This window comes from Peromyscus californicus, unplaced genomic scaffold (assembly GCF_007827085.1).
Source record: "Peromyscus californicus insignis strain IS unplaced genomic scaffold, ASM782708v3 Scaffold_21__1_contigs__length_65335640, whole genome shotgun sequence".
Taxonomy (NCBI): Eukaryota; Metazoa; Chordata; class Mammalia; order Rodentia; family Cricetidae; genus Peromyscus; species Peromyscus californicus.
In genome coordinates, this window is record NW_026294514.1 from 51563072 (window position 1) to 51588473 (window position 25402).

At 42.0% G+C, this 25402-nt stretch overlaps 1 protein-coding gene across 10 annotated transcripts in view; it reads right to left on the reverse strand.

Annotated features, from left to right (window-relative positions):
• The window catches only part of Pam (peptidylglycine alpha-amidating monooxygenase), a 283476-nt gene extending 260055 nt beyond the window's left edge, over nt 1-23421 (reverse strand). For 5 of the 10 annotated variants that reach the window (XM_052750290.1, XM_052750289.1, XM_052750288.1 and 2 more), the window contains exon 1: nt 23237-23420. The gene's annotated coding sequence lies outside the window, so the exon portion shown is untranslated. Of the gene's footprint in view, nt 1-23236 lie in introns of all 10 variants that reach the window. The other 5 variants (XM_052750294.1, XM_052750293.1, XM_052750291.1 and 2 more) reach the window with 2 other exon arrangements.
• Between the last annotated feature and the right edge of the window lie 1981 nt (nt 23422-25402).

The window sequence follows — 25402 nt, forward strand, 5'->3', positions numbered from 1 at the left end:
ATAAAGCCTTTGAGTATCCTACTCACCTTGGACACGGTCCACCCACCATATATGTGATAAACCCCTTTCTTCATCCGTCTCTGAACCTAAAACTCGACTGTACATACATACATTTGAAAATGAAAATTTTGCTTGATTTGGAATTTTGCCAAGAGTCATTCATTTTGAAAATGTCCTATAACCAAGAAAAATAGTTTGGGGAATTCCCATGGCCACTAAAACAAAGATCATCCATCTTCATGTGTAGCCATCACATCCACCATTACCTTTTCTATGAGTCTATGCTCTGGAGTGTGTCATTCTGTCTTTCTCTGCCGTACTTACAACTGAACGTTTACATACTGAAGTTTTTATTGCTTCTTTATAAGCTAGCTACCTCTGTTATCTTTTGTGTTATAAATTCGGCATTATATGTTTTGAAATTACACAGGTAGGCAGGTTACTCTCTCTCTCTCTCTCTCTCTCTCTCTCTCTCTCTCTATATATATATATATATATATATATATATATATATATATATATATATATGGATATGGATTGCATTTCTTAATGGCCAAAAAGCCACTCTAATGCATATGCTACTTTTAAAATAAGGCACAAGAGCTGGGGAGACAGCTCAGTGGTAAAGACCACTTGTCCTTATAGAGGACCCAGGTTTAGTTCACAGCACCCACAGGGCAGCTTACAACAGTCTGCAACTCCAGTTCCAGGGAATTCAGTACTTTGTCCAGCCTCCAATGTAACCAGGCATGCACACGATGTACTCACATACACACAGGCCAAATACTTATGCACATAAAATAAAAATAAAGGAAGCATGCTCTCCTGGAACGGATCTTTGCTAAACAGGTTAACCTCTCTCAGTCCCTTCACTTTGTGGAAATCAGTTGCAAACCCAGAGAAGAGCCCATCAAGACTTCTGATGTCTAGTCTGGGTGTCACCACAAGACCTTTATATCTATGCAAGATCCTTTATATCTATGCAATCCCTTTATATCTATGCAATCCCTTTATATCTATGCAATCCCTTGATCTCTGAGTACAAGGGACTACCCAATTCAAATTCATACAAAGTACTACCTCCAAACAGAAACTTGACCTGCACGGCATCTACATATAAGATATTACCATTGGAACAAGAGCATCTGCATATAGGCTATTACCATTGGAACAATAGCATCTACATATAGGATATTACCATTGGAACAACAGCATCTACATATAGGATATTACCATTGGAACCACAGCATCTACATATAAGATATTACCATTGGAGCCACAGCATCTACATACAGGATATTACCATTGGAACAACAGTATCTACATAAAGGATATTACCATTGGAGCCACAGCATCTACATACAGGATATTACCATTGGAACCACGGCATCTACATATAGGATATTACGATGGGAGCCACAGCAAGGAAAAAACAAGGAAAATCACCACCAACCCACCAGAAAACTAAGCTTTGAATTGTGCTTGTTTGTCTCTGCAGTCCTCTTCCAGGCAAAAACAAACGAGATGGAAATGGGAGTGAGTCACGGCAGAGGTCTCACTTGGCAAGATTAAATCACTGTAGGTCTAGAGTTTCCTTTGGAACAAAATGCCGCAGACCAGACTTCAGAAGGAAAACAATAAAAATCATCTAGACGAGCAGTCCCATGCCTCATTTTATCCATTCAGATAGGGTCCAGTTTTCATTTCGTTCTAAGTGCCAGGGAGACCAAATGTCAGCTCTGATTACTTGGACTCCTTAATGTGATTTTTGGTAATATTACAATCTCCTTCCTGAAACCTTCATTTTTCCCTCCTGTTTACTTGTTAGGCAGCCATTAATTGAGTGTTTCTCTTTTAAAATACTGTAGAGAGGCTCTAGGGAATTATAAAGTAGAAGACAATCTGTCTGCCTTTGACAATGTTACTACCTAGGAAGGAGACAAAACAAATATAAACACAAGTACAGGGCAAAATCAAGGAGACTGCCAAAGAGCAATGCGCAAGTATTAAAGGGTCACAAACCAAGGCTTAGGGAAAAAGCCTGCAGGTGGCAGGTGGGGTGAGAGCTCAAAGGCAATTCTCCTAGGTCTCCTTTTGAATTTTCTGTGATGCAGGCTTTCTCCGCTGAACTTTTTCTTCTATCTGCTGTGGGGGAGGGGATGTCCCAAGAAGTGCTCACTAGAAATCCTGCCTGCTTACCCTCAAGATCACACAACGCCACTGAAGTGTGAAGTCACAGGGACATACTTCTGCCTGAAGGAGACATGACGGCGGTGGCTGTCAAGGCAGACAGGAATTTGGCAAGCAACCTTTGGTTGGCACCATCACAGAAGACAAATAGAGAGAACCACCTCATGCTAATCTCTAATCTAGGAGAACAACCATTTCTCCTTATTTTTGTTTCACCTATAGGAATGAAGAACAGTAACTTCAGTGACCTCTGTCTCTTAGGGAAATTGAAAAGGGGATTAAGCCAATAAGCTTTCTATTACAAGAGAGGGAGGAAGACACCTCACATAATGAAGCAAGCCTTGGAAGGAATGACGACAGTTTGGTTCCTAATGTACTCAAACATGAATCAGTGTCCTCTCAGGCTAAGGGTTGTCATATCAAAGGGCATTTTACTCACAGACTCCTTCTGAGACAAAAGGCATGATTTAGGTTAATTTTTAAATTTGCTAGTAGAGTCAATCTCTTAAGCAATTGCATCTCCCACCCCACACTGCAACATCTATTTTCATGATGATTTTTCACTGTCTTAAGCTTTATTAATTCATTTGATATTTAACCAGCACCTGCTAAACTTGTACAATTCCCGGCCCCCCAAGGAACCTCCTGTTCTAGGGGACACACAGAAAGCAGGAAGGGAGTGGGTTAGATGAGGAAGCTTCCATTCAGGGGACACACAGCAAACAGGAAAGGAGTGAGTTAGATGGCTAAGAATAATAAGTTAAAGAAATCAAGAGTTAGAGGTGACTGTTTGCAATTTTCCATAAGGTAGTTCGATAGATTTCAATGAGACCATGACTGGGGAACCTTTCCATGAATAAGAAACTTACTTTTTTCTCTAGATTACAGGTCACCATTTCCACACTTTATGTGACTAGTTTTTTATTGAGGTATGGCTATTTTGTAAAAGGTCCATTTCAAGTAAGAGGTTTGACATATAGAAAAACTACCCACCGTCAAAATACCCTCTTCCCCAAATAAGCTTACTCAAGATTTCTACAAGAGAAGATCAGAAAACACAGAAGTGGTCCTTCCCAGAATTTAAAAACAAACCAAAGCATGCTCCAAAATGTCTAAAATTACTTATTAATCTTAACTAAAAAAGTGTGGAATACATAACCATAATTGAATGTTAGTGTGGTCTATGAATGTAGCAATACAACAGTGTGAAAGACATGTTACCTAGTAGGGTAGTCACTCTCAAAAAGTTGCTGGGATGCTGTATGGCTATGTGAATATTAAGTAATGTGACATGACATGACATGACACTGAAAATGGTTAGGAGCACGAAACAGTTTTTGTCACCAGAATGTTTAGCTCTGAAGACAGACAGAAATCCATAAAGTGACACAGGTTCCTCAACTCATACAAAATATAAGATCAGAAACCAAGGATGGTGTCTGGTTGCCAACACTGTTTTAAGACATGTTTAGGTCATGTTCCAGGGAACTAAATTATCTAGATAGAGTCCAAAATAGTATTTCTAATGGGAAGGGATTATTGTTCAATTAACGACATCAAATGTATTTGTAAAAGGTATTGAATAAATACTTTGCACTGAGTCAATACATCATGACATACATAAAATTCAATGAAATGTGACATTATCAAACAACCACAGTAAACACTTAGACAAATACTACCATGGGAAGACAGTATTTGTGTCTCTAAGGTAGGGGGGTGTTGTATTATGTATTCATGTGGTGCATGCTTGTGAGTGTGCACAAGTATGCAACTGTATGCACACATGTGGAAGCCTGAGCAAGAGGCAAGGTGTCTTTCTCCATTGCTCTTTACCACACTGCCTTGAGACAGGGCCTCTCGCTGAACTGGAAGCTCACTGCTATGGCGAGGCTGGCTGGCCAGCAAACTCTGGGGATCTGTGTGGCTTCAGCCCCCAATGCTGGGGCAACAGGCACACGCAGGCACATGTGTTCAGATTTTTAAGTCTGCACTGGCTGTTTGAACTTAAGTCTCTGCATCTGCAGCACAAGTGCTTTCGCCGTCTCCCCAAACCCCAAAGGTATTTTTACAAAAACAAGTAAAGACAAATGTATACATTTATCTTCAATAACTGAAACCTCTAAATGATTATCTTCAGAAACCGAACATAAAAAAATGAAAATCGTATCTACGGAAAATCCACCACATAAAATAACTAAAAGGCAAGCAGACTAAAGTAAACCTCAAGGTATCTGACAATGAGTAAATAGTCCTAATAATGTATATAATACATCTTGTGTGTGATACCTGGCAATGGGTTAATAATCTTAATGATGTATATAATACATCATGTATGTGATACCTGGCAATGGGTTTATAATCTTAATAATGTATATAATACATTGTGTGTGTGATACCTGGCAATGGGTTAATAATCTTAATGATGTATAGAATACATCATGTATGTGATACCTGGCAATGGGTTAATAATCTTAATAATGTATATAATACATCGTGTGTGTGAAACCTGGCAATGGGTTAATAATCTTAATAATGTATATAATACATCGTGTGTGTAATACCTGGTAATGGGTTTATAATCTTAATAATGTATATAATACATCTTGTGTGTGATACCTGGCAATGGGTTAATAATCTTAATGATATATATAATACATCATGTGTGTGATACCTGGCAACGGGTTGATAACTTTAATAATGAGTGCAAGATGTCTTGTATATGATATAAATGTGCCAAAGAATGAACAAAAAAATTGAACTATGCAACAAGTGCCTGAAAAAAACTGTTAAATCTAAATAGTAATTAAAGAAGTAATCATAGCTGAGCCACAGATCTATCCACACAGGGCCTTCACCTTCCAATGTCAGGCTTAATCATCTCCCCATACCCTGTCAGAGATAAAATGAAAAACCTTGCCTTATTTTCAAGAAGAGGAAAGTGAGTCCCAGAAAGGTCCATCCCAAGGTCCACTTCACTTCAGAGGTGCTGCCGTAGTCCTGCTCGCACTGATGAACGTCAGCCTCCACAACTAAAGTGAATCGCAGAAAGCAGTTTACAGCACCCCATGCCGTCTAGTGCAGGCCTAGCCTGTCCAGGCAACATACCAAATGTCCCACTGCAGCCTCAAGCTTCAAAGGCTTTTCAAATCGTTAAAAAATAACCAAACCAAAAAACATCAAAATCATATTTTGTGAGGCATGACAATTATTTTTAATTTTTAAAATTCCAATACCTGTCAAGTATGGCCGATGTATAGATGTATAGTCACAGGCAGCTTTTGTGACAGAGGTCAATAGTTACAGAAGAGAAAATAGCAGCATATAAAGCCTACTTAGCTTCTGGGCCTAGACAGGAGGTATGCAGCCTCCCAACATGAAATATGGCAAACTGCGTTCTCTTCTGTACTGTCACAATAAATGGCAATCAAATACAATATAAAATAAAAATTGTATATACTTAATGATCCAACAATGTCAGTTTGCCACCAAGAAATGGAAATTTATAGAAATCAAAAAATGGAAATTTATGGAATATTTATGTTGAAAACATTATCATTAGACAGAGTAGGTCAGAGGGCGAGCCCCTGCAAGACTCTGGGTTCAATTCACAAAATCCAGGATCAAAACACAGCAAAGAATAAAAAAAAAACCTGTCTATAAAAATGCTGCAGCAATGTGAAGCTACCACATCAGACCTAGACCCCAGGCCCTAAGTATAGGGCTAGGAGAGGTGTGTAGTTAAACACACAGTTAATGTCCTCACTCCCTGGGAATAGAAGAGTTTGCCAGATATATCAATCCAAGCCCACTGAAACTGGAATCCTGCAATCCTGCCATTCAGAACAGGCAGTTCCTTTGAAACCATAACTACCAAAGTATCTAACAATTATCTAAGAAGACATCTGTAAGGCTGAATCAAGTGAAACAGCAAATATTGCAGATTTAAGATATATTTATTTATGAAATCAAAGAGCAGATTCAACACAGTCTGTTCCAAGTGAAGATGAACCCAGAACTCTCAGCATAAGTTATCTAGCCCATAAATGAGTGTAATTGCTCACATTTTGTTCTATAGCGCTCCTGACATTGAACTTGCAAATGTGCTTCACTCTATAACTGTGTAAGTGCTGTAAACTAGGGCATTTACTTCGAGTTTGAACATACTTAAGGCACATTCTGACCAATGTAATTCAGTCACACGAGAGGCAGGGATATTTTCCTTTGAAAGAGGCCTGTCTATGTCACGGGTCTGCTGACCACTTGGGCGTCTCCTGATTCGCCTAAGCAACACAGCATGTAATTCTAAGGAAAATCAAATGGTGGTCCCCTGCAACCCTGCCTTGGAGGGCAGAAGAAGCAGAGAGGCATTGGATCGAAGAGCACAAGACAGATGGCACCACATTCAAAGCAAAGACATTCGCTTTTGTGAGCCTCCATTTCCTCTTCCACAGGACGGGGACCACGGTTTACAGGGCAGGATAGATGACACACTTTGGGTGTCAATTTGGGTACTCAAATGTGCTCAAAGCAACTAACAATGCGCCAGGTGTTTTATACACATACTTTACATGCATCACCTCAAGGAATAATTATAATTATCAAACCGTATGAAGTCCACAAAACAATCTTGTCTTAAAGATGAAAAAGCTGAGATGTGCAGAGAGTTCCGTGTGTGCCCAAGACCTACAGCAGGTAAGAGGTACAGCCTTCTCCCATTATCTAATGCCACAGGAAACTCTTCCAATAAACGGGAGCAATTACTGTGAGTGTAAGGTCCAGAGTTTACCAGGATGAAAACAAATGGATATTTCTTCATTAAATCCTAGACGTTCTTGGGGCTGGAGGGATGGTGGTTCAAGGGGTTAAGACGACTTGATGTTCTTCTGGAGGACCTGGATTCAGTTCCCAGGACCCACATCAGGTGGCTCACAAACACCTACAAATTCTGTTTAGGACATCCAACACTGTATTCTAGTCACCACGGACACCTGCATGCATGTGGTACATATAGGCATCCTCGGACTCACGTGCACCCACATAAAATAAGAAGTAAGAATTTAAAAAATATTTTTTTAAACATAGCCTCACCCTTCTAGTCTACCACAGCCCTGTGAAATAGCCTCAAAAACACAGGGACTAGACACTTCCAGAATGTTGCTTTGAAGTTGGCAGTAGGCTTTTCCTTCACAAAATCTGGGGCATCCAGAGTAACTTTAGTTTGAAGTATTTCAAAATTACAGGCAGCATTGCAAAAACATCCATTTCCTCTTCTCGGGATTCTGAAGGTCCCTCCTCCATCTTTCCTCCCTTTGTGAGCCAGCAGAAGATGCTAGGCTAAGCCGCCAGGCATGCAGACAAAATACTTAGAGGAAGAAGCCAGCAGAATCACCACCAAGTATGTGAATGGGAGGAAAACTGCTTGGTAAACATTACAGAGTCCGGTGACTTAAACCCCGGGAGAGTGCTTAAGGCATACTGCATTTCTGCCTTCCCAAACTCAGTGTTTGGTCAGCTGAGAATTCAGCACTACCCTAATGACAAAGGACTTCAATTTCATCCCACCAGCAAATGGAGTTGTTTTCCGTTTTAAAAAGCAACAACAATGATTTAACAGAACTACATTTTTTTTTTTTAGAAATGAAAAAGTTTCTTAGATGCTATCATCCCAACCGCCACCCTTGGAATCAAGTATATAACCTGTACTGAAAAATAAAAATCGTAAAGTGCTGTAGAGCTGCCCTCTCTCAACTTCTTTGGAAAGAATCTAAAAGGCCAGGCAGGATTTTATAACTCTCAACAGTTTTAACCAAAATTTTGTGGTTTTTTTTTTCCCCAACAGAGTGTAACTTTCAAATGACTCCACTGCACCAAAACACTTCATGACATAGTTTGCTAGAAGAACAGGTTTAAAGGCAAATGCAAGCCCTTGGAGATCCAATACCAGTATCACTGCCTTTAAACAAACAAAGAAACCTAGAGAGACACTATCAAAGCTATTTCCACAGACAAAAGCATTTAAAAAATTACAAACTATTAGTAAAGCTTAGGAATGTTCAGGGTGTGACGGCGCACATCTTCAGTCCTAGCACTCAGGGGGCAGAGGCAGGCGGATCTCTGTGACTTCAAAGCCAACCTGGTTTACAGAGTGAGTTCCAGGACAGCCACGGCTACACAGAGAAACCCTGTCTCGGGGGGAAAAAAAAGAGCTAAGGAATGCACTGAAACAGATAATATCAATGGCAATAATAGTAACCACCATCACAAGAACCATAGAAAGAATTGTCTGCAGCATCATGGAGACAGCCATCTCAGCCCTTGTCTTAGTAGACTGAATGCTTACTCATGCCTGGTGCCTTTTATAATCCAATCACAAAGGACTCATTTGTTCCCACTTGACAAGTTGGCCAGAATGACACAGGTCCCCTTCAGGCCAAAACTGTGAATTCACATCCTGGCCCTTGCTCTTGGGCAAATTATCTTAGCCTCTCATGCTTCAGTCTCATTATTTGTAAATGGAAACAATGACATCTACTTCACAGGGTAGCTGTGAGAATTAATTAAAAAGTGTTGGAGATATGTGACACGCTTAGAATAGTGTCTCCTGCTGTTGCTAAACATTAGTAATCAACCTCAGAGATGATTCTGAGGCATGGGGAGCCTACATTACTTTGCTAAGTCACATTGCTGGTAAATGTTGAAACTTGGGTCTGAACTCAGGCAGACTGACTATAAAGCCCATACTCTTAGCCATCACAAAAAAGCACCTGTATTTTTTCAAGAACATATATTTCTATATTTACATCTGGGAAATGAAGAAAGCTTGCCCATTAAGACAAGTGATTTGGGTGGCTATGGAGTCTGGTTGCTAAGTACCCAGAATGCCAAAGCCTTCTACATAGTGCAGAGATGACTCTGAAAACCAGGGGGATCCCGGATGTGCCATGATTCTTGTTTCCTAGGACAAACAAATAAATATATAAACATTCTAACTTAAAAAAAAAAAGACAATTTCCAAAATAAAAAAGAACATTTTAAAATAATCTCTGCAGGCTCCAGGAACTATGCATCTCTTTAAAACGGCCTTGCAGAACTGCTCTTCACCCCAGGCCCATGGCTGTCTATCATAAAGCACCTTCTCTCCACATTTTGTGATCTGGGCTACCACCAGTTCAGGCACTATTCTGATGGCTTAGTGTTTACCTTTCAACAGAAAAATATTTAAGACAAATTTCCTGGAGGGTGAGGAAGAACGGTGAAGAGTGGTTTAAAAAAATTAAACATTTGATTTATTATTATTTTCATACACATCTTTCATTCCTTTGCAGTTTTAGAAATGTGGTGTCCTGGAGCTGGAGAGATGGCTCAGTGGTTAGAAGCATGTGCTGCTCTTGGAGAGGACCTAAGTTGAGCAGCTTACAACTAACTATAACTCCAGCTCCGACGTATCTGACTCTTCTCCACCCCTTTGGCATCTGTATTCACATGCACACACACACACACACACACACACACACACACACACACACACACCCCGCCTGAAACAACACACACATACGCACATAATTAAAAATAAAAGTAAAGATGGTGTTCTACTTGGCTTGAAAGTTTCAGATTCATATTCCTAGTACCTGCTACTTGATATAATAGAAAAGAAGAAATGCATTTGTACAATAGCAGCGAAATCTGAAATTCATTGTTCCCACTGTATCTTATAATAAGCAGGATTAAAATCTCTGGTTGTTTTCCTTTAGTGAAAATCTCCATGCAGCTACAATAATGAAGCAAATTAATGAAAGAGAAGCAATGAAAACCTCCTTAAAAATAGCACTGAGCTCTTTGGAATGTAGGAGCTAGGCTGTGAAAGCTTTTTGGTTGATAACAAAACAGCCACTTTTCTAAGGCAAAAGTCAAGTATCCAATTTCTATTCACTAAATCTGAATGTGTTCCCATACAGTATGTCTCTCGGTGTGATCTACGTGTCACTCTGTTAAAAATAGAAAATAGTTAAACTTTTCAACTGGTCAGCCAGGTGCACAAGGACACAGCATGCCAGCTTCATGTCAAACAAAGACTGTCCTAATGGCAGAACAGGAGGACATATGAGGAGTAATACAGTCTCGCCTTGCCAGGTAAATGGGATATCTTCATTCCAAAGCATGGTAAATCTGCGCAATAGAACTTACATATTCTCCAGCATCAAGAGATGAAGGCCTATCAAACTTGTCCTCTACTATTGAAAAATAACACACACACAAGCACACACACACACACACACACACAAAAGCAAACACAGAAACACATGTAAACATTACAGACTACTAATGAGATTTCATTCTAAGAGGAAAGGTGCTTTAGTCAACTCAAGCAAACACATCTCATAAGATAAGGCCATACATCTTCCTAAGTATTTAGCAGAGATGGTCAGTCAGGAAAGGCAAAGAAAGGCCCAGAGGACAAAAAACAAGGGGGAAAAAGTTAAAGCAGTAAGATTATGCACATAGAAAAAATCCACAGAAGAAAAACCATGTGAACCACATATTGTGCCAATGTCATCAGTAAAATACTTGAATGTACCATTAAAATTAGGAAGAAAATTAATTGGTTCTTTTGTTCTTTTTCTTGGCTAGACCTCTACTTTAATTTCCACTGATGTAAAATTAATTAATAGGACTTGCAGAACTCTAAAATAATAATGAAAATGCAGAATTCCACACGTAATTTTATGAAGTATTTCATTTATTTTGCCCTGTGTCATATGCTATATCATATTGCTTCTGGAGCCTCATTCATTTACTTTATGAGACACTTTTGTAGCATGTTAATTTGCCGTGTTTGTGATTATACCTTCTTGCATGTACATTGCATTGTGCTGATAGGGTTTAAGTTGTAGCCCCTAAAGCAATGTTCAAGTCTTAACCTCCAGAACTAGTGAATAATGGGACTTAGAAATGGGGTCTGTGCAGGTGATTAAGTAAAGAAAAGGTCATTAGGGTGGCCCAGTATCCAATACAAAGGGAAAACTCAGACAAAGGGGAAGACATACGAGAAGGATGACAGCAAAGGAGATGTGAAGAACAGAGAAGACATCTACAAGCCAAAGAATGTCTCAAACAACAAGAAAGCAAGAGAGGGGTACGGGACAGAGCACCCCTCACCACCCGCAGAAGGAATCAAACCAGCCAACACATGACTCTTATTGTTATAAAAGAATACTCTGACTGTGCTATTAATAAAGAAAAGAAACTCAGTTTTTCACAGTTCTTGAGTTCAGGGAGTCTAATATCAAAATAGTCTTGCTTCATTAACCCACGATGGAAAGCAAGGGTGAGAGAGGGCATGAGAAGACACAAGAGAGAGCTCACAGCCTGAAGCACTCTGTAATTGGCACTGAAGTCCTAAGGGCTTAAGTCGTATGACTTAACTACCTCTCATTAGGTTTCATGACCAAACACAGTCACATAGAATTGTTTCCAATGCATTCTTGAACATTCAATGTGTTCTTGGGGGAACACGCACAAACCACAGCAGACTCCTAACTTCTGGAACTATGAGGTAATAGCTTCACTTGTCTAAGCCACTCAGTTTGTGGTATTGCTGCCCTCATAGTTTTTGGAGATAAACACAGATGTTGCGGATGGAGCTGGTCAAAGCTTGAAGGGTCAGGGGAAACCAGGAAGCCTCATGGCAGCCTGGAAGCCCTGAAGTAGTACTCCACACTGCAGGAAAAGGCACAGAATCCTGCAGCTCAAGCAGGAGTGGAAGTATCCTCATCTGAAATATGAGAAAGCATGTTCCGAATGTCCTTAGAGCATGCTTTACAGGCTGACTTTACTTAATCCTCGCAGCTACATTGTGATGAAAAGGAGGGTTATCATCTCCCATCAGTAACAGAACCTGAAAGTTGACTCTCTGAGTGTTTGGCAACCCCATCCTCCCTCTCACATACACTGGGGTTCCAAGAACCACACTGACAAATAGACAATTATTTTGGCATGCTAAATATCTGGTGTAAAAGGAAGTCTTTTATTGCTTCTCTCCAACTATGTATCAGAGAGAGACCTTGAAACTCCTTTATCTCCATCAAGACCAAACTGGTTTCCATACCTACCCTGAAACTCACTGTCTCAAAAGATTAAGGAATATAAACTCATATGTACACAGTCTGACTATAAGATTGCACAGTCATTCAAATTCTAAAGCGTGTGTATGTTTCTGAACAATTTGGGGCTAATGTTTACTCACAGTCCTATGATTATTACCTATGCCGGGTTTTTCTTCCCCTGCATGTGATTTTAAGTAGTGTTTGCCTTCCCACCTATTTGACCATCCTCAGAGTATTCCGGCAAGTTGTCAGAGGACAGGAGTATTCCTTCCATAAGTACGTGGCAAAGCAAGTGTTAATGTCAAAGCTTCTCTACAAAACGATAAAATACTCATAAATATTTTAACTTGAAATGATGGTGGCACTTTGAAGGCGGTGCTTCTTTGAGGGACTCAAGGAGAAAAGGCAAAAATAGAATCACGCAGAGTGTGGAGGCTAAGGCACTCCACGAGCCAGGGAAGAAGGAATAAGTCAAGGGAAATTGGAAAAGAAAAAAAAAAAAAACAACAACAACAAAAGAAAACAAAAGGAAGAAAACTTGGAAGAAGAAATGGGAACAAGACGATAGGAAGAAGACAATGTATTCGCCATGATGAATCAATGTGCTGCTAGGGAGAAAGGGAATAAACTATGTGAATGCCTAAGTCAGTACTAGAGAAAGGCCTTCATTCCACAATAATGGAGAAGAGGGTTGGGTGAAGGTTGAGACCCTTCAGTTGGTCTGATAAGACTCATCACTGACAGGCAGATCTGTGCTTGTCACTGTCAGTTCTTGAGCAGGGTGTGAAGTGATGAAGGGGTCTCTCCTAGTAGGCTGTGAACATCAGCTGAGTGGCAGAGCCGTGTGAGATTAGGGCTGGTGTGGAATGTGACTCTGACAACTGTTCAGCATCAAAGAAAAAGATGGCTCAAGGCTTTCCGTTTGGGGTAGCAAGATGACTTTTAACACCTTTCTTGTCTCACTCTCCCATGACTGGACACCCTGGACTTTCATTCTTTGCCAGGCGTAGTGGTGGTTGAGGGACTAGACTGGAGCCAGAGAGTTCTTGTTCCTGCTTTAAGATCTTACATTTGTTCCTTTTGCTTTGTGGATCTTCTCATGGTCAGCTCATCTGGTTCACCGAGGTCTAGTCTGACTCGGCAACATCTCTCCTGATTTTACTACACAAGAGGATCCACCCTCATGCTCTATGTCTACCTGTATCGTTTTTCTTTATAACTTGTTACTTCCCAAAATTATATTTTTAGTAACTACCTGTCACTACTATTAACATGCAAGTTCATGGGTACAGAGGTCTCTGATATCTTGATCACAGTTTACTCACAGAAACTAGCACATAAATTTTCATAGAGACTCACAAAATGTTTGTCAAATAGGTAAGAAAACGTCTCATCTCATCCTCACAGTCAAGGACAACAAGACTATAGTATTTTCTACCTTCACTATCTGTTTTCTTGTACACATCACAGGTACACCTCTGTCTCTGTCTCTGTCTCTGTCTCTGTCTCTGTCTCTCTCTCTCTCTCTCTCTCTCTCTCTCTCTCTCTCTCTCTCTCTCTCATGTGTGTTGCTGTTTTGCCTGCATATATGTCTGTGTACCACATGTCTGAAGTGTCCATGGAGGCCAGAAGAGGTTGTCTTCTGGATCTGGAGTTACAGACAGTTGTGATCCACCCTGTGGGTGCTGGTAACTGAGCCTCGGTCTTCTGTCAGAGCAGCCAGTCCTCTTAACCACTGAGCCACCTCTTCAGTCCATCACAGGTTCATCTCCGCTCTTCTACGTTCACGTCCTCAGCAGCTACTCAACTTCTCCAAGGGGAAGTCCAGGCTCTGTTCCAATGTATCTCCCTCATAAGTAATCTTCTCCAACACAACCCATATCAAGTTCCCAGGTACTACTTAAACATTACCCATTGTTGTCAGTATAAAAACTAAACTTTTGACACATCCAGGAACTTCCTGTATGAACTGAACCAGGATAAGTCCAGACTCATCCAGCCCCATGACCAAAGGTTGTCCTCCAATACTTCACTTTACTTTGTTACTTTCTATAAGAGTTTTTCTGAACAAATAACACTTTTCTCTACCTTCTTCCTACCCTGTCACAAACTCACCCACCCAGTCATCAGCTAGTGATCAAATACTCCTTCTTCAGACTCCTGTTATGCAAGTCAACAAAATCACATTATGCTATTCAGATCCATTTATCTATATTCTAATTATTTGTAAATTTTTATTTTTATTATGTGTACATGTAATTAATGGCTCTTTACTCCATGATAGTATAATTCATGTTTTCCCCTTCTCATATCTCTAAAGTCAAGAATACTGTGTTAAGCTCAAAATAGAAGCTGTGGCTGAGCATTTGCCTAGCATGCACAAGGTCCTGGATTTCATCCTTAGCACTGGAAAAATAAGCAGGGAGGGAAGGAGAGGTGGGAGGGAGGAATGTGTAGTGTCTTACACGTGGGTAGCACTGAGAAGTATTTGTTAGTATTAGATAATTTATTAAAATAGAAGCAGCGTAGGGGAGCCCAAGGCAGTACAAACTTTGAAACAGCTCTCATAACGGACTGAGAAACGATGGGACCAAGAGAATCTGCTTATTAACGAACTAGACAAGAACCAGCTCAAACAATTTACTGAAACCACATAGTTAGGACTTAGGTAGTGACAGTAACTAGGTGAAAGGTTACATTTACATATCCTATTAACAGCTCCTTGACTCATCATTCTGTTCTGGAAACATTTACCTTTGCAAAAACCCATCCTAACTTTCTCTCCTTGGCATTTTCCATTCTGAAAAAAAAAAAAAAATCTCCAAAAAAGTCCTTAGCTCCCTGGAAAATGTTTTCAGGACATTTCACTCTGGTCGATTAGGCATACAGTAATAGCTAAGTGAGGCAGGGGCCATGGAGAAAATGGCATGTAACAGAAAGAACCCACTTTGCTCCTGATTAAAGTTACTCATGTGCAGCTAGAGAAAATGTACACACTAAAACTTGTGAGCACTACAGGGTCTCCTGGGTTGAAGGACAAGGCCTGTTTTTGTAACCCCCATCGTTAGTGCTTTATTCCTAAAACGTTACAATCCATACCATTCTAAATTCTCTGGGGGGAAAGAAAGGGCTTATTAGTTTGCTATTATTTCCTTATTGTGGGCTTCTTTAAAGCGCGGTAGAAGATGGATGAGCACAAGAAACAATCTGGTACTCTTTCCTTCCCTTGAACCTATTCATACAATGTGTAGCAAGATGCCTCATTTTATTTCTGAGGGACGGACCCACCTACAATTTCAACAATATCCTCCAGTTTTACTGCCACCAGTTTTCTAAAACCCTGCCTACTAAGGGGGGGGGGGGGGGGGGGGCAAGAAGCTGGTGCAGATTGTCTCCCAAATCAAAAGAATAACGGTTCCCAATTCCATCCAATCTATAGGCAGAGAAAGGAGGCAAAGGGGAACAGTAGCTCTACTAAGAACTGTGGCCAACGGAACAGAAAGCAAATGAAAGCCCACAGAGCAACTGCGAACAACAGCTGTAAACAGGCAGAGAAGAGGGATTGTAGGAGGGACCACGGGCCCTTTGCAAAAACCTATAGAAATAATGCTTTAGAATCCATAATTAAAATCAAAGACAATTAACAAAACATTTAAAAACTAAGAGTAAAATGCCACCAATAACAAACATCCGCTTTCTCCAAGGGACTCTACATGAGCGCAAGCCTTAAGAGAGAGGTATCCAGGCTTTTCCCAATTTTACCGAAATGTGAGGATTATCTACAATAACAAAGACTTTTTGGTGCAACTACTAATGCAAATAAGAAATACATGTTATAACCTACAAAAATTGTTTTCTTTAAATACTACAGTTATCGTGGTAATTCAATATTGAGTTATCTCATTTAAAAGTCCCCAAACTGCAAAAGGTAATATCCTTAGTAGAGTCTGGGTTGTGGACATAAGTACTTAAAAAAATTAATATTTAAATACTCTAAAATTCAAAGATTTTGGAACTCTCAATTAGTTTTTATGCAAGCAAAAAGTCGTTGTCCTACAGATACATTTCATGTATTTTTTTTATTATTTCTTTAATCATGTGTCTGTGTGTGGATGTTCACAAGAGTTCTAGCATCAATGTAGAGCAGAGGCCTTGGGAACCTCTGAACCTGGAGTGACAGTTAATTGTGAGCTGCCCAACAGGTTCTGGGAACCAAACTCTGGACCTCTTCAAGAGCAATATGTGCTCTTTAGGCCCTGAGCTATCTCTCCAGCGCCTACAAATACTCTTTCTGAGACATCTTTTGGCCATGGTAAATGGATCTTGTAATATCTTACATTTATAATCAAACATTTTTTTTTTTTGACTACTGAAATGCCATCTTGTAAGGGCTTCATCCTTCATGGTTGTTTTTCTAGCTGTCCTCTGTGCTGTCTAGGACAAGCAGGCAAGAGCATCCACAAAGAAGTACAGAGGCAAAAAAACAAAAACAAAAAAACCAAATAACTGTCTTTCCTGGCTGCCACTGCTATCTGCTGGTCCTGGCATTCTCTGGGCTTTGAACTCTAACTCTTGTGGTCCACGCAGCTCATAACGAGCATCCCCTCACTGACCAGGGACAACGAGGTTCCTTGGCACTGCCCTTCGATTCCGCTGGGTCACTCAAAGTTGTACTTTAAAGTATGACGTTTTTATTATTCAAGTTCAGTTCCTTCTGTGTGTGAGTGAGCCTGTCCTCTTCAGTCCTCTGGACAGGAGCCGTGTGGAAACCGTGTCCCTGTCTTTTGTCCGTCTGTCACTCTGGGCCGGCCAGCTGTGTCAGCAGCTGGCACTGCCTGGTAACTGCTAGAGTGAACATGTGCCAGATGCACACTACTAGTGCACGGCTTCTGCTCTCTCACACTAAGGAAAAACTCTTAAGATTGCTTCACGAAACTCCTGGGCACACATCTGAAACCCACAGTTAGACACAGTTTTGAGGAACGCCACAGAATTTCTGTTGTCACATGACTTCAAGACAGCAGTGTCAATAATTTTGTATTTTCCCTTCCCGGCTAAGTCTATCTTATTCAAATTGAAATATCCCATCTATATAGAGAAATTCACTCGAATCTAACATAAAAAAACAAGCATCATATTTATATTGTCAAAATCATCAATTTCTACTTACTACAAACACAGAAACAATCTCAAGGTTTTTTTTTGTTTTGTTTTGTTTTTTTTTTTAGACAAGGTTTCTCTGTGTAGCTTTGCGCCTTTCCTGGAACTCACTCTGTACACCAGGCTGGCCTCGAACTCACAGAGATCTGCCTGTCTCTGCCTCCCAAGTGCTGGGATTAAAGGCGTGCGCCACCACCACCCAGCCTCAATCTCAAGTTTTAAACTAATAATTCCCTGTAGTAACTGGCCACATATGACTGTTGAGTGCCTGAAACGTGGGTAGTGCAACTGAGGAGTTGACATTTTAAAACTTTACTCCATTTTAATTAATTTAAACAGTATGGGTTGTGGCCCCCCAAAACAATAAAGTTAGCATCTCATGGACATCAGGAGATGAGAAAAATGCTTGGGTCAAAGAAAAAAGACCATATTACTCACAGAAAGAGTAGCAGGAATAGTGGCAATGTTTCCTGAAACCCAATTCTCACATTATGACATGGCAGACAGGTGGTACCTGCCCACCCGTTGATTCATAATGGAGGAGGCGAGCCCTGAATTCCTCTAAAACTGGAATCTTGTATATTGAATATCATGTCTAGTTTCTCTTTACTCCCACAGGAAAAATACTACCTCTATTCTTGAAGGTCATCCATGATATAAATGGTCTTGAGAAGAGAATCTACAATGACAATGTGTTCCTTTTTTTATAGACATGCAAGAATTTGGGTGACTGGTGGAGAATTGCCTCTCAACACGTTAGTAACACAAATATCTCAAAAATCTACCATCTCTCTGCATCTGCCTTGAATAACTTGCTTGTCACCACAGTTAATTCTTGCTAGTACTTCAAGCTTCCAAAATGATTACCCCGCCCCCCTTCCACTACTGCCTCCTTCTAAGCATTCTCTACAGGGGACCCAGGATGTTCCTTGTAACACAAGCCCTATAGTGTCAATCCTATTTCAGGCTCCACTGTCACCTGCTGCTTTTCAGCATCATACACTGTCCTCAGCCAGCTCCACATGTGCTGAGTGTTGTCACTCTGTGTCTACCTGTGGGCACATCCCTGGACTATCCTTCTAAAATATATTTATTAAGCCACACAAAATTTCTTTCACTTCTATAATGATGAAGGAGACAATGTAGTAGCCTGGGGTTGAATTACAATCATGGGTCTATTTATCTTGGCCCGCATAATAGTACCTAAAAAAACATTCGAGCATTTTACATTCTGAGATATTTTATAAATGTAAATTTTAAGTTCCTCTCTTAAAATTCTCAACACCTGGCAAATGTTGGCTTGCATCTCACCCTGAGAACACTTGGCTGGTTCCCTTTTAGCAAGGTCTGGGTTCTCTGGATCGCCACACCTGTCCTTCATGCTCACATGTACTTACTCCTTTACACTGATCATTTGACTTCCATTCTCAAGTTCCTCTGGATCTGGAACACCTTTCAGCTCTCCAATTTCATGGGGTCTTCATGCTTCAGATCTTAGTGGATTTCTTTCCTCTGACATTTTCACTGACCACTGCCTACCACCAACCCAAAGAACACGGAGGATAATTTTATGCTTGTGCATCCAGGACCTGACGTACCTTCACATCCTCTGTGATTCTCTATACTTCTCCCACCATGAAACAAGTAACATAGTATTATGAATTTGTTTTTAAAACTGACATTTGAATTAGAGGAGAGTAGCTACACCTTTCCTGAATACTACTGTATGTCAGTCTATGCAGAATTCAAGCATGAGTTGGGAGCTTGATAAACATTTGTTGAATAAATAACTGACACAATGTAGATGAGGAATATCCACTTCAAAATATCTGGGGTAAAAATTTATGTATGTTATGCATTATTTTTAATTTTGGACCTTTGAATTGCCATTCCCTCCTCCACCCCACATTCAATGGCAAGTGATGCTCTAAAGACTCTCTTGGTTAGAGCATCTAATCTTTACAAGAGTCCATTTACATAAGTCCTTCCATTACTCCCATTTTGTTGATGATAAAACTGGGCGGCGTTTGAGAAGTTAAATAGCTTCCCAAGATTAAAGGACAGGTAAATACCTGGGGGAACAACCCAGGCCCACCACAACCCAAAGCCAAAACATTTTAGCCATACCTTATTTATAAACAGATGTTTAGTGTGCCCTGGATAATGCAAGACCACATAGGGGTTAGGAATAAACCACAGAACTGTCTGCCAACTGGAATTATAACTCTATTCTTGCTAGCAGATACCTGTTTAACCTTGGATCCGCTTCAGGTCTTCCTCTCAGCAGTATGAAATAATAGTAGATGTTAGGCATAGTAACAGGTCTATAATCATCACTCAGTAGACTAAGGTAGGAGGACCAGGAATTTGATGTTAGTCTGATCCGTATACCAAGTTTCTAGCCTAGCCTGGATTAAATAGTGAGACTCCATTTCAAAATAAAACGAAACAATCAAACGAACAAAAACAAAAGACCTAGGAGAGAGAAGTTAATAGATGACCAGAGTTTCTCCAAGTAGACTCAATAGCACACAGCACCAAGAACACCGTATTCACAGCCTATCTGTCTGAGCTATTTTTATGTCATTTTAACAATTAGCTCTTCCAGCCTAAAGGGGTTAAAGTGAAATGTTCCTACAGAATAAGAAGCTCTCAGGTGTGATATTCCTGGCTGTTTTTATCAAACCACACAGTTTCCAAGGCAATGATAACAATCTTTAATCTCATTTCATAAATGAGATAACAAACATACTGAGCTATAAGGGAGGCTGCAGGGTTAACATTACATCCCTCTAGCTGCTTTTCAGCCTGCCATGCTTCGTGGTGTGGGTTCAATCAATTCTCAAAGGTCCACATGCACGCAGCATAAGAAACTCCACCCAGCCAGAAGGTAGATAAATTCTCGTTTAGAACTAGGGAAAGAACCAGTGTCATTACATCACAGGAAGAGCCTGGATCAATCTTTCCAAACAGACATCTTACTTACCCTGTGCTCCAAGCTTAGTAAGAATTGGTTTTAGAAATAATTCTCACTGAGATTCTTAACTTTTTAAAAAAATTCAAAAGCATTCAGGATGATTATTTTATTATTATTAGTTTTTTTGGGGGAGGGGGCTAACATACAAAGACATGGATTTCATTTAACTTCTTAAGTCAAATTTGCAAAGCCAATCCAGAGCTCATCCAACATGGATGTGTCTGTAGTGGTCTGAATAAGAAATATCCCCCATAGGTTTAGTATTTGAACACTGGGTCCCTGGTGAGCGGTGCTGTTTGGAAAGGTTACAGAGCATTTAGGTTATGGGACTCTGTCTTTTATAAATTGCTTTTTGATCATGGTGTTTTATTGCAGCAAGAGAAAAGTAATACAGTGCTCGAGCACCACTCTATTGAAATCTGTACATCTGTGGGTAGACAAGATGGCTCGGTGGGTAAAGGTGCTTGTCATCAAGTATGAGACCTGAGTTTGATCCCTTAGACCCACAGTAGTAGGAGAGGTAGAGAACCAGCTACTACAGCATATCCCCTGATTTCCAGTTGTGTGCCTGTGCCTCCCCCTATAAATAAATTAGTATAATAAAGTTATCTTAAAGTTATGGTCATAAACACACAACAAAAATCTGCTATTCTCTAGTTATTTTTCTAGGCACTATAATTTTCTTCCCAAGTGCATGAGAACATTGACATGGATACCCAAAGATAACTGATGTTTTGGTTGAAATCATGACAGCCTTTTAATATTTAATGACCACATAATACATCTTATGGCAGGGGTTCTAAACCTGTGGGATCTTGACACCTTTGGGGGCCAAAGGGCCCTTTCACATAGGTCACATATTAGATATCCCGCATATCAGATTACATTATACAGTAGCAAAATTACAGTTCTGAAGTAGCAATGAAATACTTTCATGGTTGGGGGTCACCACAGCATGAGAAACTGTATTAAAGGGTCACAGTATTAGGAAGGTCGAGAACCACTGTCTTATAGGATGCTTTTCTAAACTTTTGCTTAAAAAAAAATCATTTCCTAAATGTACTTCTGTTTGATGAAATATGAGCATTTGAGACGTTATTTTAGAAAGTGCATCCTTAGTAAACCTGGTATTTATTCCAATCTGCGAGGCAGCTTCACCAAATTATGACCTAAAAGGGCCTTAGTTAGTACATTCTTAAGAGCATTCTGTTAGCCACATACAGTTATTAGATTATGTTGGATGTTCATATAAAGATATGGGTGTCACTAAATCAGTTTAGAAAGCCCCTTAGGGCAAGAAATATATTCCATGTCTTGCTCTTTAAAACACCCAGCGGACTGCATTGCACGATACATGGACTCATGAAAATGTCTATTAAATTGGGAATACATGAATGACAGAACTTTGCCATTTAATACACAGTGTAAATCTGATTTTCTCAGTTCTTTTCCCCGGAAGGCAGGTAGAAAAACATTAAACAATGACCCTTGTGCCTGTGATTATCAAGTTCAGATACTAAGTATTTGAACCCACTTTATAAAGATGAAGATTTTGAGAGCCTGGAGAGATGGCTCAGCGGTTAAGAGCATTGGCAACTCTTCCAGAGGTTCCCGAGTTCAATTCCCAGTAACCACATGATGGCTGACAAAGATGAAGATTTTCTTCCAAAATTATTAAGATTGGAAATAAATATAAGGTTACTGGCAGGGTGAAAACAAGTGTAGAGAAAACAAAAAATCTGAAGCGAACAAAGTTCTGAAGTATAAAGGCTGAGGCCAAAATATCTTCTTCGTAGTCGAATTTCCATAACCACGGGAAATAGAGATCCATAGCTTGGACACAGGCTTTGCTGAATAAAAGGGCAGTGTCAACTCTGAACCCTATTAACCACTTGCAGAAAACCCTATGAACCATTATGCCTCTTGGCCTTAGAGAGCTCCAGGCCAAATCCTTCAGAATCATCACCACGTCTGAGCTTTAGGACAGAACTTCAGGGCAGGCACCCACTAGCAAGGAGCTTCACAAGAGACCTTGACTCAAAACCACCCCATGCTACCCCTAAATCATCCCAACAGGCTCTAAGCAGCCAACAGAACGGCATATATTCTGTCCAGGACGACAGAGATTCTGATGGGAGAGAGTACCAAGGCCACGCAGACGAGGTGACCCAACCAGACTTAATTAGTATAGGAATTGGCGGGTACTTTGCATCCTGCCTAACAGAGCAAGCACCCCTCCCTGGAGTAGTACGCACGTCCTAAGGCTGACAAAACCTCCGGGGAGAGAGCAGAGCTAGCTGGACAGACACCGCAGGCGATGAGGACAGGGAATTTCCATGCTTCCCGGCACTTGCCAGGACTTGGGCGCCCCAGTCGCTAATCCTACTACTGCCTTGTCGCTCTCAACCTTCGCGGCAGCCCCTACGACCCCCAAACTAAGTCCTAAGGACCGGCTCGGGGTCCCGCGGGGCTTTCCCACTTAGAGTGGTCCAAAAAGGGAAGAAAAAAACAAAAACAAAAACGAAATAGACGAATGGACAAACGCGCCCCAAAAGGCGACGGCGCAGTTCAGTTGCGATGGTGAGGACAGCAGGGGAGGAGAACGCCAGGAAGGCTGGGGCGCCAGATGCGCTGACCCCGGCCGGCCGGCCGCGCCGGAGGAAATCCACCGCGGTCCCCGCGCCAGGAAGCGGAGGGACGGACGGGCAGCCCGATCCCCCGCCCGGCCTCTGCCCAACTTCCGCGCCCGACCCGCTCCGCACCCGACCCGCTCCCCGCCGCGCCCCGCACGGGCCGCACCAACCTGCGCGGCCGCAGGCTCTCTCCGGGACGGAAGCCCGAGCCCCCGCGGGCGCCGGGCGGAGTTAGTTGGTGGCTCCGGTTCCCTGGGCGGGGACAGGCTGAGCACGCGGCGGCCGCGGCGGCTGTCCCGGCGACTCCCTCCTCCCCGGCGGCGCGCTAGGCTCCGGGACCTCCCGGTCCCTCCCGGTCCCTGTCGGTCCCTCCCCCTGGGGCGGCTCCCGGCTGCGCCCCAGCCTCGGCTCCGCCTCCTGCCCTCCGAGCCCAGCGCTGGCCGCCCAGCTCCCGGGAAGCGCTTGGACCGTGTCCGGACTCACGTGCGAGCCAGAGGGCTGCAACTCGCCCGAGGACCACCACCACCACCCCTGGGAGCGTGGAGAAGGCCAGGCCCGAAAGTCTCTGGGACACGGCGGAGTCCTGGATCCTTTCAAGCCAGCCCCCGTGCAGTGGCCGCGCCGGCTGCCTGGAGGGGGGCAGAGGACAGTGTTCGAGTCACCGCCCTCCGCCCGGCTCCGGGTTCCCAGGCTATGTCCTGAGTGAGGGAGGGAGTCGTCCCCCCCCCCCACCCCCCCCCCCCCGCGCGCCCTCCGGGCTGGGGCTCTGCCAGGCCGTGTGCACCCGGGATAGGACACTTGGATTCGAAACCTTAGCAGAGGTGTAATTTCATTCGAAGTCACCTCCTGCAGCCAGATCCCAGAATTCGGGCCACACGCCTAGGCTGCCCGTGGCTTGCCGGCCAATACCCTAATACCAGAAGCTTGCTTCTCCTGACTTCCCATCTCCACCTGGCGTCCCTTTCTGCTGCATCTTCCTACCCCTGAAGATCACTCAGTTTTGGCATGCAGGGCCCAGTGCCACTAAAGTAAGCACACAGGTCAACCAGACCAGCCCCTGCTCCTCTGAGTGTCACCCCAAAGCGAGAGAAATGGGGACGGATGAGTTACAACCAGGAATGATGTGTACTAGAGGCTTAGTAATATGCACACGCAATTGAAAGGTTTCTTATTGAACGTGGTATTTGACTCTCCCGTTGTGACTACTGGAGTGTTCATGACACCTATTCCCTGCCTGTTCCTTTGCTTCTTTCTCCCAGAGTCCTACCTCGTCTTTCACCTAGCCTTTTTCTCATTCCAATTGCAACCCCGAACTACCCTGGGTCTTCAGCTAAGTGCTGGCCTTTCCAGGTAGCTAGCATTCCCTGCTTAGTTCTCTAGAGTTCTATTGGGCAGGAAGGAGGGTCCCTGAAGATGTGGAAGAAGTCCGCGGAATGAGGCGAGAAAAGGAAGAGCTAGAGGAACCAGTCAGTCATTGCTCTCAAGTCACAGGGGAATTCACAGAAAGAAAATCCATCTTTCCGTAGGGAAACTACTACAGTGGACTATCCAATATCACAGCATTTCCAGGCAGCAGTGGTGAGCCAGAGTTAAATCAGGTAGACTGGGCCAGTTGGAGCTATTTCTCAACCCAAATTCCAAAGCAAGTCTTTGACCCCAGGTTCTCAGCTGGAGATAAGAAATTCTTTGTGGAAACTGAATGCCATCAACAGATCCAAGAAACTGGTTCAGTTTACCAACACAGACACACAGATACACACACACACACACACACACACACACACACACACACACACACACACACACCAGGGCTGATTTTTGGCTTTAGGCATTCCTGAGTCATTTCTTCACCCTCTTTTAAGAAAGATGTCATTGAGTAAGCCACTGTTCTGTGCTCTCCATATTTATAGCCATTTATAAATTAGTGTGCCTTCTCCAAAACATCAAAAACACCAACATTGTGTGTGTGTATGTGTGTGTAGAAAATGTGAAGAAGCAGTGTTCTTAGGCTGTAGTGGGTTTATTTTATTTTTTTTCTTTTAAAGTTCAATTCAGTATCTTTTGATCCCAAGAAATTTTCTTGTTCAAAAGTGACTACATTTTTAAACACATGCATCTCTCTCTCTCTCTCTCTCTCTCTCTCTCTCTCTCTCTCTCTCTCTCTCTCTCTCTCTCTCTCTCTGTGTGTGTGTGTGTGTGTGTGTGTGTGTGTGTGTGTGTGTGTGTGTGTGTGTGTGAGAGAGAGAGAGAGAGAGAGAGAGAGAGAGAGAGAGAGAGAGAAAGACAGAGAGAGAGCACCTAGGTTAAAATGTCTAAATGCAATCTTGTCTCATACC